At 42.7% G+C, this 13456-nt stretch overlaps 1 protein-coding gene across 2 annotated transcripts in view; it reads right to left on the bottom strand.

Moving 5' to 3' along the window:
• Positions 1 to 13456, bottom strand: part of Wwox (WW domain containing oxidoreductase) — a 563473-nt gene that overhangs the window by 266198 nt on the left and 283819 nt on the right. The window lies entirely within an intron of this gene.

Here is a 13456-nt window from a genome sequence, read left to right as displayed (position 1 = left end):
AAAAAGTGAACTTCCTCAATCTCTGCTTCATTAGTGGGTATTATGAAATTGTGATGCAAAAATATGATGGAGCCATCTGGTCTACCTCCCCTACCAGTAGATGGACCAAATCCATCTACTCCACCCATTCATCATAACAGGCATGAGGATGTTCATGTTCCTCTTTAGAAATGGATTTTTTTTTAAAGCCCTTGAAAAACATAGGAAAGAAAAACACATCAAAGATGCAGATTTGGGCAGCTCAGCATGAACCTGGGATAGGAGAGAGTTAAGAAATCCTTAGGGGAGCAGGGGGTTCCCTTTCCCTTTCAGCACAGAAATTTCACTTTTTATTTTAAAGCTCCGACCTCAACAAGATGGACAGAAAAGGTCCACAGACACGTAACATGTGTCATATTTGCACAGTTTACACATGTGGCCCTCTTATTACCTCCATTGCATGTACATGTCCAAACACACACACACACACACACACACACACACACACCTTGCCCTGAGCAAAACATATGGCATTCTTGGGAAATTTCTGGCGAGTATGGCCAAAGTGCTGGGGAAACCATCCACCTTCACATTTTTCAGGATTCCATAACCTAAGCTAAATAAATGCACTTATATGCTGATATCAGAATATATATTTTTTTTAAAAAAAACTTTAAAGACCTTTAAATTAAAGGATGGGGGCTGGGGACAGCCCCTCCGAGTTTCTGATAAACAAAGGCACATCCAACAAAGTTCCCTTCAGAAGCTCTTCCTTGTGCCACGACACTACTTCAATCAAAGGCTCATTTTTCCTCTCAAAGCCTTTTATTTCAGGATTTTCAGCTTTATTGAAAGATGCCCGTCTAGTAGGCAGGGAATAGACTGATTAGGGTCCCAGCTGAACCATGAAAACCAAGACAGGCAGAGGCCACCAACTGCTTAAAATCCTAAAAGTCTTTAATTGACACTTTCCTCAGAAAAGTTAAGGGCACGTACATCCACTGCTATTTATTTACTTACAGACTATGAACGTGAATCATTGTCTCAGATACGTTCTTCAAGTAGGATAAAGTGTTAGGGGGACATGAGTCTTTGAAACTCATGCATGCAATTTACCTTTTCTCTTTGCTATTTTAGGCTCAGTTTTTTTGATTCACTTCTCAGATCCAATCAGACTTTCACTGTGTTCACCTGTAGCAGAAGAAGGGCTCCTATTAGGGGGAGTGGAGGAACCAACCCCTCCCTTTCTCACTGCTGGCTGATGTTCAAGTTCTTCAAATGCTGGTCTCCCTGCAGTAACCTTTCCAGGCCTTCTGCTCATTTTGTGAGGGACACCTTGGTGGAAACCAGGCAGGATACTGTCCCAATCCATTTAATTGTGCATATACGCAATCCTGTAAAGCATTTTCAGAAACTGAAATCCACGTGGAGCAGAGCAGAGAGGCTCCACCATGCACCCGCTATCTGGGGAAATATCAAACCTGACTTCAGCATGCCTTGCCTGCCATACACACTCCAGACAGAGGACTAGAGAGGGCAAGTGTGAAAAATCACCATTCTTAGATGAGAGTGAATCTGCAGCCCTTGAGAGTACAGGACCTTGGGGCTGAAACACCTAAGGTGGACTCTCTAATCTGCTACCTCCTTGCTTAGTGCATATGATTTCTCGTCTGCAAAATATGGATAATCATAGCATCACATCATAGGCTATTTGAAAGGATGACATATGTATGTCCAGGCAAAGCATTTAAAACAGTACCTTCCATTTGATCAGTATATTGAAATATTTAATAAGACATGAAGGAGTTTAATAGATAAATAAAAGTTGAAATATTTTCTTTTGGAACACCAACGGATCAGACTTTGGAGACTTCTCCTTTGAGCAGGGCTACCCCATGAAGCATTTCTATGGTAGAAATGTTCCATATCGGCACTTCCCAATATGGTAGCCACTGACCACGTGAGGCTTGTAGAGCATTTGAAATGTGGCTCATGCATCTGAGCAACTACATTTTAATTGTAATTAATTTACATTTAAATAAGCCACATGGGGCGCATGGCTACTGTGTCATAGCCTGGATAAAGGGGCATGGTTGGGTTAGCATTGTCATAAGCTTCAAATGCCAAGCTCAGCTTGGCTTTCATTCCTCATTTGGGTCTTGAATCTTGACTCTAACCACTGTCCCATGTCACAGGCAGACAGTGCCTCTATTTGGTGCCAAGACACCTGGCGGCAACTTGCAGGAAACTACTCATTCTACAAATGGACCTGCTTATTGACCCGTCCCAAGACAGTGGCCACGTGATTCTCTGGAGGCAACCAGACCAACAACAGTCTATCCCACAGAAAGGGAGGGGTCTCGTGTCCATTTGCACTATGTAAATTATCTTCTTTTTTTTACCATCATGCCACAAAGAACCATCATTCTAAGATCATGAGCTTCATGGAACTCAAAATCATGAAACTTAGTTCCCATACCATTACTTTGCAAATTATAAAGTCCAAATAAACCACAGTGATAAGTAAAAAGTAAATAAAAGTTTCAACCATATAATGAAACATTTTTTTTCTAAATCCAACCTTCTCTCAAGCTGAATTAGGTCTCTGCTTCTTCCTGTTAAAATTACTGGCATTGTGGCTTTGTCTTTCCCCTAGATAATGTGATCCGGGAAGGCAAAGAGTGACCCAGATTCATGTTCATCTACTTACTAGCTGAAGTAGTGCCTGACACACAACAGTATCCAATCTATATTGGAGAAATGAGAGGATGGATGGATGGACCAGAGAAGCTATGAAGTCCTGAGTGGGTGTTGATCCAAATAGAGAGAAGGGGGCAAGGAAAACACGTAGCAAGTGCTCACCAAGATTTTCTTTTTCTTTCCCAATGTACCTACACTGTGGAAAACACACAGAGAGCACTGCTAACCCTACCTATATTTTAAGAAGGCTGAATATCCAAGTTTGTGACTCCTTCAGCCGTGGAAATATACCTGTTGATGATGATAGTCTAGTGAATTCCACAGAATAACAAGATGGAATGAGACAAGGGGCCATGATGGAAACAACCAGACCAAATTCAAAACTGGAACTACATTACTGATATTTCATTACAGATTCAGCTTACTCAGGAAGGGCCTGCCCATGGGAAGGGGGAAGAAAAAAACAAAACAAAACAAAAACCCCAGACGACTTGAGCAGCAGAACCAATTGCTTAGCTTGGGCACACACTGTATGCACTCCCACGGGCACCACAGCACATCACACACCTCTGGAAGAAGCAGTAATGTTCTCCTCTGCCCGCTAGGGCGATGACGCAGCAACTCAACTGCCCCCTTGTAGCCTGGAAGAATTGGTGCAGCTTCCAAAGGAAGAAAAGCTCTCCTTGGGGCTGGGTTGGGACATAGAGGATGGGCACAAAGCCTAGCAGGGGAGAGGGATACTATCAAGCCATTTGTAAAAGTGGCAGATTTGGCCCTCTTTGGTGGAGAAAGAGTGATATACGTCGTTATTATCACTTTTTCTTTCCAGAGTCTGTAAAGGAAGCCCGCAGTGTGGAACATTCACCCATTCAACCTAACGTGCTTAAAGAAGTAACAGATCAAATGAGCTCAGTATTTCCATTTAAAAATATCATTTAAGGGAATTTTAAGCTGTCTGAGAAGATGGATACACTGTGTTTGTTTTCTACATTAATGAGCTATAAAAAGAATGGAATAGGCCATAAATACAGTATTTTGTAACAGCCTTTACTAAAAATGCTACTACTTGTGTTTATCATTTATATCCTTGTATACAACCTCAAAATTGATTACACTTTAAACCGTACATAACTTGCTGTGTTTTTCATTTTGTGCTATACTATGAACATTTTTATAACTCAGTTAATATATTCCATATTTTGTGTTCTTATTGATTATGAATATTTCTTTAGGGGATTTTATTGCTTTTAAAATAACAAATGTTAGGTATTAAAAAATAGAAAAAAACCTATTGCAGCTTTTATATTTTTCTTTCCCCTGGTAATTCTAATACATACATTTTAGCACGAACATAACCAGAATATCTCTTTCTATATCTTTTATACTTCCTCACACTAATATTAAAAATCTACTAATATGGCGCATAGTAAAAGAATCAGATTTTTCCAATGAAACCCACCATTTAATGTGTTTGACTTGAATTCATAATCCTTTCCTTCCACAATTAAAAAATTAAAAGTGCCAAAAGATTATCGCATGGAACATGATGGTTTTACATCAAGTATATATTATCTTTCCTAATTGCCATTTCAGTTTATAGGCTAAAATATGATTTATATGTGATATGATTTCACTATTAATTATCAAATTGAAAAAAAAATAAAATCTCACATTATAAATTCTCTCCTGGAAATTAGTTTTATTATTTTTTCCATAATCCTATCACAGGAGCTGTAAGCGCACTGCGGCATGAACACTTTAATTTTTCCAGTTAGTTTTAAGCAAGCCCAGAGGTGAGGTTTAATAAGGATCAATGGCACTTTATCTGGGACAGGGCCTCTTCACAGCATGCAAATTACACAGTAACACTTAAAAAAAGAAATAGATTTAATTAAAAAAAAAGTAGAACCACAGGCTCTGGAAATTCAATTAAAGGATTTATGCAAAGGTTTGCTAGGTTTTTATATGCAGTTACTGCTTACATAATGAGCTTTTCATATTAAAAATCAATAGGTAATCTAGACTAGAAGATCATCCCCTTAAATACATTTTTGAAATCAATTTGAAAAATAGTCCATCAACTGCTGTGACTACTCTTGCTGCTTCGATTACACTAAAAGCAATATTTAGATTGTAGGACGTGCTATGGAATAGCTATGCTGGGATATTGCTTTCAAGGGCTCTTATGCTTCTGAGTGCCTAGGATGATCACCTAGTAATTCAAGATTGTGTTAAATGTATAAATAATTTATTTAATTACCAGCAAAAGCCCACAGACACAACCCCATCATATTTATAATGGTTAAATGAAAGGGGGAAAAGCAAGGAGGGATGAACCCAAGAAGGAAGTGAGGGAAGGAGCAAGGGAGAGAGGGGACAGGGAGAGGCAGAGGAACCAGGAAATGAGGGAGGAAGAAAGAGAAGGGGAGGGAGGGGGGGAGGGAAGGGAGGAAGGAGGGAAGGGAGGAAGGAGGGAAGGAAGGAGAGGGAGAAAAGGGGACAGAGTGGGGGACCTTTCCTGCATTAGTCTCTGCTAGTTCAACTGCCTATTGTGTGTTGGCTACTTGGCCCCTGGAGAGATGCATTTTGCTTTAAAACTCATTTAGGTCTTCAACTGAGGAAGCAATTAGCTGGTTTATAACTTAGGGAGACTTTCCATCCTCTGTGATAATGCAGGACAGGTCTTGAAATAATAATGAAAGCCGATCTCCAATTACATCCAGTCAGTTCACCACCTGTCTGCAGCCTAGATTTGGTAACAATGAGAACCTAGACACACCTCCAGATCCATGGCTGGCAAACCAGGAACTGGTCATCTTGCTGAGGACACCCTGGGTGGGTGAAGGAAAGGCAGGCCAGGTACCTCAAGTTCCAACTCCTCTTATTTACATAATGAATCAATAAGAGACCCGTTCTTCACTATGTCTCTCCATCAGTGGAAGTCGGACTCACTTTATCCTCTACCATGAAGCCTGGTCAGAACAGGCCTCAATTTTATAAAGCATTGGCTGATAACACCTTAATCTCTCCTATAAAACTCTGGACAGAAAAAAAAGAAAATATTTACAAACTCAAACTTATCCATTTACACAAATCTCCTCTCCCAGCAATGGCAATGTATCCAGAAGCTGCTGTTAGGTCCACTCTGGGTAACCAAGGAGGGCCCAAGGAGTACCAGGGGGTCCTTGCACTCAAGTCCCTGGGAAGAGAAAATGGAAGTGGGGAAAAAAAAAAAAGCTTCTAAAGGCTGAGAGATTGAAGGGCTCGCATTCCGATTTCTAACGCAGAACTCTGGACAGACCTACTAAGGTCTGTCCTTCCTGGTGTGCCCACAGCTGTACAGGAAGGAGCTTAAGGAACCAGTAAGGCATTGGCTGTGGCATCAACGGCACTTGGAGAAAGCCTGGGAGATGCCAGCTCCACTAGCAGCCAGGGTGGCCACCGAGAAGGATCTAAGAGCTGGGCAGGCTACACACTGCCATGCATGTACGCATTTGTTGCTAAATGTTGTGCTTACATGCAAGGAACAAGCAGCAAAGGACTGAAAATGAAGGTATGGCATTTATTGAGGACATCATGAGAGGGAAAGGAAGTTACAAAGGACCTCAGAGTATATGAAATGTCCAGAGCATGCAAATCCAGAGGGGCAGGAAGAGGGGAGGCCGGGGAGCAGGGGAGGAGGCACGGAGGAGGTGACTGCTGAGGCTTCAGGCCTTCCTTCTAGGGTAATAAAAGTGTCTGCAAATTGAATGTGTGATGGTTGTGAATGGACGAAAAGCCCCGACTTGTACAATTTAAAGGGGCGAATGACACAGTATGTGCATTACACCTTGACAAAGCTGTTATCACAAATAAGGTTCAGTGTGGGGACAGGAGCAAAAAAGAAAATCTGAAAAAGAAGGAGAAAGGTTGAGAAGGAAAAAAGTCCTCATGTTCTGCTGAAGTCAATCTTTAAAACATTGAAGCTGTCTCTCTCTCTACAGAATATCTTCTGTGACTATCAGTTCAGAGGATGAATTGGGGCAAAATGTGCAAACATAAGTATTGACTTCCTGAAGAAAGGTGCTCAAATCAAAATAAGCAGAGCCGCCAACTGCACGAAATGAGAGCATTGGTATAAAATACCCCAAGCTCGTGTGATCAAAATATCAAATATGGAACTGTTTTGTGACAACGGGAGAGGTGTTGGTAATGGAAGTTTGAACAATGTTAACACTTAAAATTTCAGCAGAACCATTTCAATCCATAAATGTATAAAAGTCATTTTACAGTGTGCTTAACAGTCAAGACCAAGAGCCATTATAAAAGAAGATGCCCTCAATGTCACTTCATTTTCTTTTATTCTTATTATCACATTTAAATCTCTCTGTAAAAGTGGTCTTGATGGGTAACTTTATTACACGTTTCAAGACTATTCATTCTGAACAGAACTTGCTCCAAGGGATTAACAGATAAAGGGAGACCACTTTCCCCTCATCATCCCTAAATTAATACTGTAACTACTGAGAAGGATGGCGGCACCCATGGTACAAGGACGTGGCACCCTGTGCCACAGGATGGCTTGATAATCTTAGAGGTGACTCTCTTTGTCCTGCAGGGGACCACAGGCTGGTCGCAAGACCCTTGGTGAACACCTTACTATTCACCTTGCCAAGACTTGGGAACAAAGAGCGGGACAAGCAGGGAAGGTCATGGCTGGGACCTGTTGGAGAGAAAGAATTCTTTTTAAAAAGTGGCAATGGGACCATGTTAGCACTAGCACAGTTCACAGGGGAAGGAGGGATCAAAACCTGTTCTTCACGGCCTCTGCCCACAGGAAGTGGGAGAATGCTCTCTGAAACGTTAGGAACCACTGTCAGCTTTGTGGGCCTCACCTGTGTCTTTCAACTATTCACCCTGCCACTGTAATGTCACCACGGCCACCAAGGACATGTCCAAGGCTGTGTTCTGGGAAAACTCTAAGAGCACTCAAATTTAAATTTCATGTGGTTTTCATGATCAGAAAATATTATTTTACTTTTTAATATTTTTTGACCACTTAAAATTTTGTAAAAAAAGAGGGTTGCTGACATAGCTCAGTGGCAGACCCCTTGCCTAGCATGCATAAGGCCTTGGGTTCAATCCCCAGAATCACAAAAAGAAAAAAAGAGAGAAGGACTCTTGGTTTGCAAACTGTACAAAAAGTGGTAGTAGGCCGGAATTGGCCCCAGGGCCATACTTTGCTGTTCCCTGCAAAACAACAGACTGCCTGGGAAGGAGGTGGAACAGGAGCCCATGGTGACTTGGGACTCATTTTGCTGATGTCCTTTATCTGACAACAAAACAGCATGCTTTTCTCCAATGCGGCAAAGCTTTGAAGCTTCACAGAACAGTAACGTGGCTTGGTCTCTACTGACAGAAGTTTTAAGCTTTCTGAATTTCTTCCTTTGGATACAATTATCAAGGATCCAAAGTTTTTTATGCTTTAATAATGGGCAATGCCTTCCAGAATTGATATCTTTGGAACAGACAATACAGGCACAAGGAGGCCTTGGCTCAGGAGACAAGAGGCTGACCACATTCCCTCCGGGGAGCCTGCGTGGGGATCCCAACGTTAACACTGTGGGTAACAAGAGCACAGCATGCAGCCAGGCCTCTGAGCGGCCACTTCAACACGGTTGGCTCTTAATTTGAAATATGCACACGGATAGATATTTAAGGTGTTAATTTTCCCTCTTTCTACCTTCAGTTTGCATTGGTCCTCTGAACAATGCAAGTACAATCTCCTGACAAAAAACATATGCATAAATCAGCATTACGATGCCTGATTGGAATAATCAAAGGACTGGCACTACCGAATAAAATGAAAAGTTTGAATTAGGTAACATTTTGTTAAGTAGAAGCATCTGTAATATTTGAAGTATGTGGAGAATCAAAATCTGATCTCTCTTATATGGAATAGCTTAAATAAACACACATCGCACATTGCAATCTGATGGACTAAAGTACTCTAAAAGCTTATTTAATAAGTTCATACATCTATCTCATGATGATATTTGCACCATGCCTTGGCATGGAAAATCATTACTATGTTCGTGATGATAATGACGATGATTAAGACGGATAGAAACTCGAGCCTAGCTCAGGCCAAATGATGTTCAAGGACTATATATTTTTATCTTCTAACCAAGGTGGCCCAAATAAAGATTTTTAAATACCACGAGGCAATTACCATTATATAAATGTGTCCCAGTACAAAATCACGTGGGGAAAGGGCAATAACAGCAGCAAAGGCAAGAAGTTCAAATATCACTTCAGAGGCTTCACACATCATGGAAAGTTCTGAGACCATCACCGCCAGGAGACCACTACAGATACGCTGGCGGGAAGGATGCAGATGCAGAGGAACATCTTATAACCAGTACCTTTCTAGAAGTTTTGCATGGGAGGGTGCCCCGGCTGAAGCAAAATCTAATAATCTTTTCCAAACATTCAACCAGACAAGCAAGGTGAGAGGAAACTGTGGCATTGTCCAAGAATTCTGGCCTCGAGGGTTACCCAGAACCTCTCTTAAATTTGAATTCCCTGTTTGCACCAGTATGCTGATTAGAGGTTCATTGATGTGCAGGGGTGGGAAGGGGTCTAGGAGGAGGGAGCATGGCTGACTGTCCTGTGGCTGCGGAGACTGGGCAGTGGCTCTACAATGGGAAGGCTATTCTCTGTCATTCCTTTAGCTTCATTTGTTGGTCATGAAAGCAACAAAAGACTGTGGCAACTGAAGGTCTCAAATTTTCATCCAGGGTGGGAAGAAAGGAAGAGTGAAAACACCAGCAATGGCTTTTCTTCTCTCAGGAAAGCAAAGGTCTCCGAGAAGCCTGCCATAGATCCCTGCTTCTATCTGTCAGCTAGGACCTGCCAAGTGGCCTCTGCTGCCAGGAGTGCTGTGAAGCGCCATCGTGTCTGGCATTTACAGTGGGTAGGCAAGGCCCCTGAGCTCGCTGGACAGTCAGAGTGGAGCCACGCAACCCCACGAGGCTGGGGTAGTAGAGGCAGAAAGCATGACTAGTTATCTCCGGCTACTTACCAAGTAGAATACATGAGAAACTTAGGCCAAAAAATAAAAATTAAAAAAAAAAAAGGCACTGATTGTCCATAGGGATTTCAAACAAAAACCAGAACTTCAGCCAAGGAAAAGATTTCCTGTGCCCTACTTCTTCCTGGGCACACAGCTGGTCTGCACTTCCTAGTCTCTTGCAACTCACAGATGTGTCATACTTAGGCCTGGTCCTTACAGTGTCCCCATGGCATCACCTCATGTTTCTTGCCTCTTCCAGCAGCTTCATGCCAACAAGCCAGGCAGCTGTGGCAGCCAGGTGTGGAAGAAGGTAGAGCACGAGATGGAAGGAGCCTGGGTCCCTGAATCACCCTTGGGAGAGAGCTGCCTTGAGTCCAGAACAATAACTTTGGACCTTTCGTAGCAAGAAATAAACTCTGGCCATGGTGGAGCCATGGTACACAGTGGGCTGATTTGTTAGAGCAGTTAGTGCTTCCTTTACTAACTCATCCACCTACAAAAGGCATCTCAGATTCCCTGAGAATCCCATTTACCTGGTCCCTAATCCCACTTCCCACATGTTGGTGTTTAGCTCTGCTGAGCAAGCAATGGATAGAGGATCTCAGGTGCCATCGGCATCAGCCCACCGGGCTCAGTGGCTCACTCCTCTGGGAGCACATCTTCTTAAAGAAACCAGGCCTGATGACACCTGGCATAAGCCTAGTCAAGGATTCTCCCTTTTATCTGTGAGGAAGAGACAAATCTTGGCAGCCTGTTGTGCTTTTAAAGTGGTTTTTCACGTCTCTTAACTAGACCTGTTATCAGAGAGCCTTTTTGCACTCTCTGTGGGGTGCTTCCAAGCAAGGCCTGGCCGTCATCACACTGCACTGGGGATGCACACCCTGTTTTGCACCATTCTTGTTTGACTTAGGTCCTGTTCCAAGTGCTACTGGAGGAGACGCAGCGTAGCAGGAGAGTCCGGTCTTTGTAAGTTGCAATGAGCTGTGATTTCCTTGTTCTCCTGGTTTTTAGACGGAAAACAAACTGCATAAGGGAAATGTCTTTATAGTACCAGTCCTTAAATATTTTACAGGCAGAGCTCTTGGTGGGTGGTTTGGAGGCTCAATTACCCTGCTCAGGAGAGGGAGTAAATATCCCTGAGGGTTTACATAACAAACCCACGGTGACTCTGCACCACTTAAAACCCGCGGTATTTACATCTGCCTCTGAAACCTCTGGCTCGATGGCATTTGAGCATTCGAAAAAAAGAATATGGCCAGTAGGATCGCACAGGTATAAAAGCAAAATCATGCTATCCATCTGTCACCTACTGAGAGACATGATAAAGACAGCCAGGTCCTATCATGCGGAACTATTAGGTAGAAGATACCACAGTATTCAAAGTTTTGCTCTTGAATGCTCTTGAAAGGTGACAAGTAACAAGGGGACCCTATCCAAAGGTATCTACTAGAATGAGCAAGAGCAGGTCTGTTGCCATGCAGAATTAGGTGGAGAGTGTTGTTCCAATCAGAACACAGATTGTTACTGCCCTCTGTTGTACCTCATCTGATCAGACCACAACTCTCTGAAGTAAATAGTACCATCCTCACTTCACAGATGAGGAATCTGAGGCCCAGATAGTTGGGTAACCCATCATAGGTCAATGAGCCACTTGGCAGAGAGAAGACATAGCACTGTACCCAGGTCTGCCTTACCCCGCTTACCATGGTGCCTCCTCTTAACTACTGGGCTATAGAAGGAGAGGCTTAAAGTCTCTTCCAAGAGGCTGAGAATATGCCACGAGATGGTCCCTGGAGGAACTGCATTCCAAGGGTTGGGTGTAAGCAAGAGGAAGGATCCAGAGATCCAGTTTGGACTCCACTGGGCGGAGGGCACCACTGCACCCCATAGCTAAAGTGACACCGGGACGTGGAACCAATGGAACCAGCAGTCAGATCAGGAGCCCACTGGAAGTCAAAGTCGAGCGTCTGGTTCCCCAGTGGAGCTTAAAAGACAAAATTAAAAGGCAACCCAGAAAAGCCATCCAAAGCTTGAAGAGCAGATTAGCCTCTAGACAAGGGAGGCTGAACAGAGAACAGGCAGAAGGCCAGGAAGGAGGGAGCAACCTGGGCACCCGGGAGCCAGGGACTGCCCCCGAGGGAGGTGACTTAACTGGAGGCTCAGGGAACAGGAGGGAGAGATTCTGAGTTAAGCAGAAAGGAAAGCACCTCAGTAACCCCCCTCCCACCCCCACCACACACCACTGTCAATTTCTAGACAGGTGTTTACAGAGAGAAAAAACGAAAATGAAGTCAAATAGGCAGACAGGAGCCAGACTGGTTGACATCATGGGGTTGCAGTCATTTTATATTCAAAAAGACACGCACCTTGAATATTCCCACTCTGTTCCTAGAGTTGCATGAAGTGCGTTCTAATTTCTAACAAAAGGGGAAGAAAGTTTCAGCACTATAATGTCTATTTCAAGCTTTTATCAGCACTAATTTCAGCCCCCTTTTTCCTTGTAACTCTGAACAGAGAGAAAACAGACATTAATTAAGCAAAGCTTTATCTCTTTCCACTCTAATGAAAGCCACGTTACAGTTATATTTTCCCAAGATTTTTCTCCACTTAATGAAGACATTATCCCCCAGTTTTCAAAGTCATTTTACAAAAGAGCATTCAAGAGACATTAAAGTCAGTTTAAACTAAAAAGTCCTTTTGAAGTCAATAAACAATAAAAGAACAATGAGAAGAGATCCTTTGATCCCGCCTTCGTCCAAAGTCTTTAATTTTCTGTTTTAATCTACGAGATGAAGTCTTGTATTCAAATAGTCCTCACCTCTAGAATGCAGTAAGCTTGAACTGGAAGTATCTTATAATAGTCTCCTGAGAATGTGGGTGTGAGGATATATGTATATATATGTATGCACATGTATGGGTGTATGTGTATAAATATGTATAGACACTTGCATGCATACATGGATATGTGTGTGTGTGTGTGTGAGAGAGAGAGAGAGAGTCCAGATATTCTGGGTATCTGTATATGTATGTGGTGTACACATACATACATGTACAGATACAAGTGTGTATGAATGCATGCATGTGAGTGTGCATATGCAACATGTTATATAAGATGGGACATATGTGTACATATATGTACAGATACACTATGCATGCATATGAGTATGCATGTGTGCATTCTTGTGCATATGTGTGTAGATAGGTCTATGCACATACCTCACATGTGCAGATATATGCATATCTCATTAACATGGATGCAGGTCAGCAGGAAGTCTTCCAGTAGAAAAGGAGAGAGAAAGTTTTAAAATTATTTCTAGTCTTACTTCTTTGAAAATTTTTAAAAAATGAAAGGAAGAAAAAGAAAATAGAATCTTTGGCTTTGAAATTCATGGGAAGATCAAAGACTATAATGCACATAGATTTTTCGAGGTATACATTATTAATAACACAGGCAAACACATCACTAATCAATAGCGTGGTCAAGAGATGATAAGGTAAGCACGTGTCTGTGGCTCTGGGCAGAGCAGCATGAAGGGCGGGGATGGCTCCCTCCCCGAGGTCTCTTTACTTGGGCATTACCCTCCACCCGGCCACTTCCTGAACGGGCTGCCATGGGCAGGAAAGTACCTAGGACTGTTTGGCACAAGGGAAGGGGAAACAATGAGCAGCTTAGCATGTCCCATGTGTCAGAGCACCCCTCCCCACGTGTTAGCTGTTCTGTAT

Source organism: Marmota monax, unplaced genomic scaffold, assembly GCF_021218885.2.
Source record: "Marmota monax isolate L192 unplaced genomic scaffold, Marmota_monax_Labrador192_F-V1.1 WCK01_AAM20220418_F8-fsc00024, whole genome shotgun sequence".
In the NCBI taxonomy this organism is placed as follows: Eukaryota; Metazoa; Chordata; class Mammalia; order Rodentia; family Sciuridae; genus Marmota; species Marmota monax.
The sequence above is the reverse complement of the archived record's forward strand: the minus strand, read 5'-3'. Positions and strand labels throughout refer to the sequence as shown.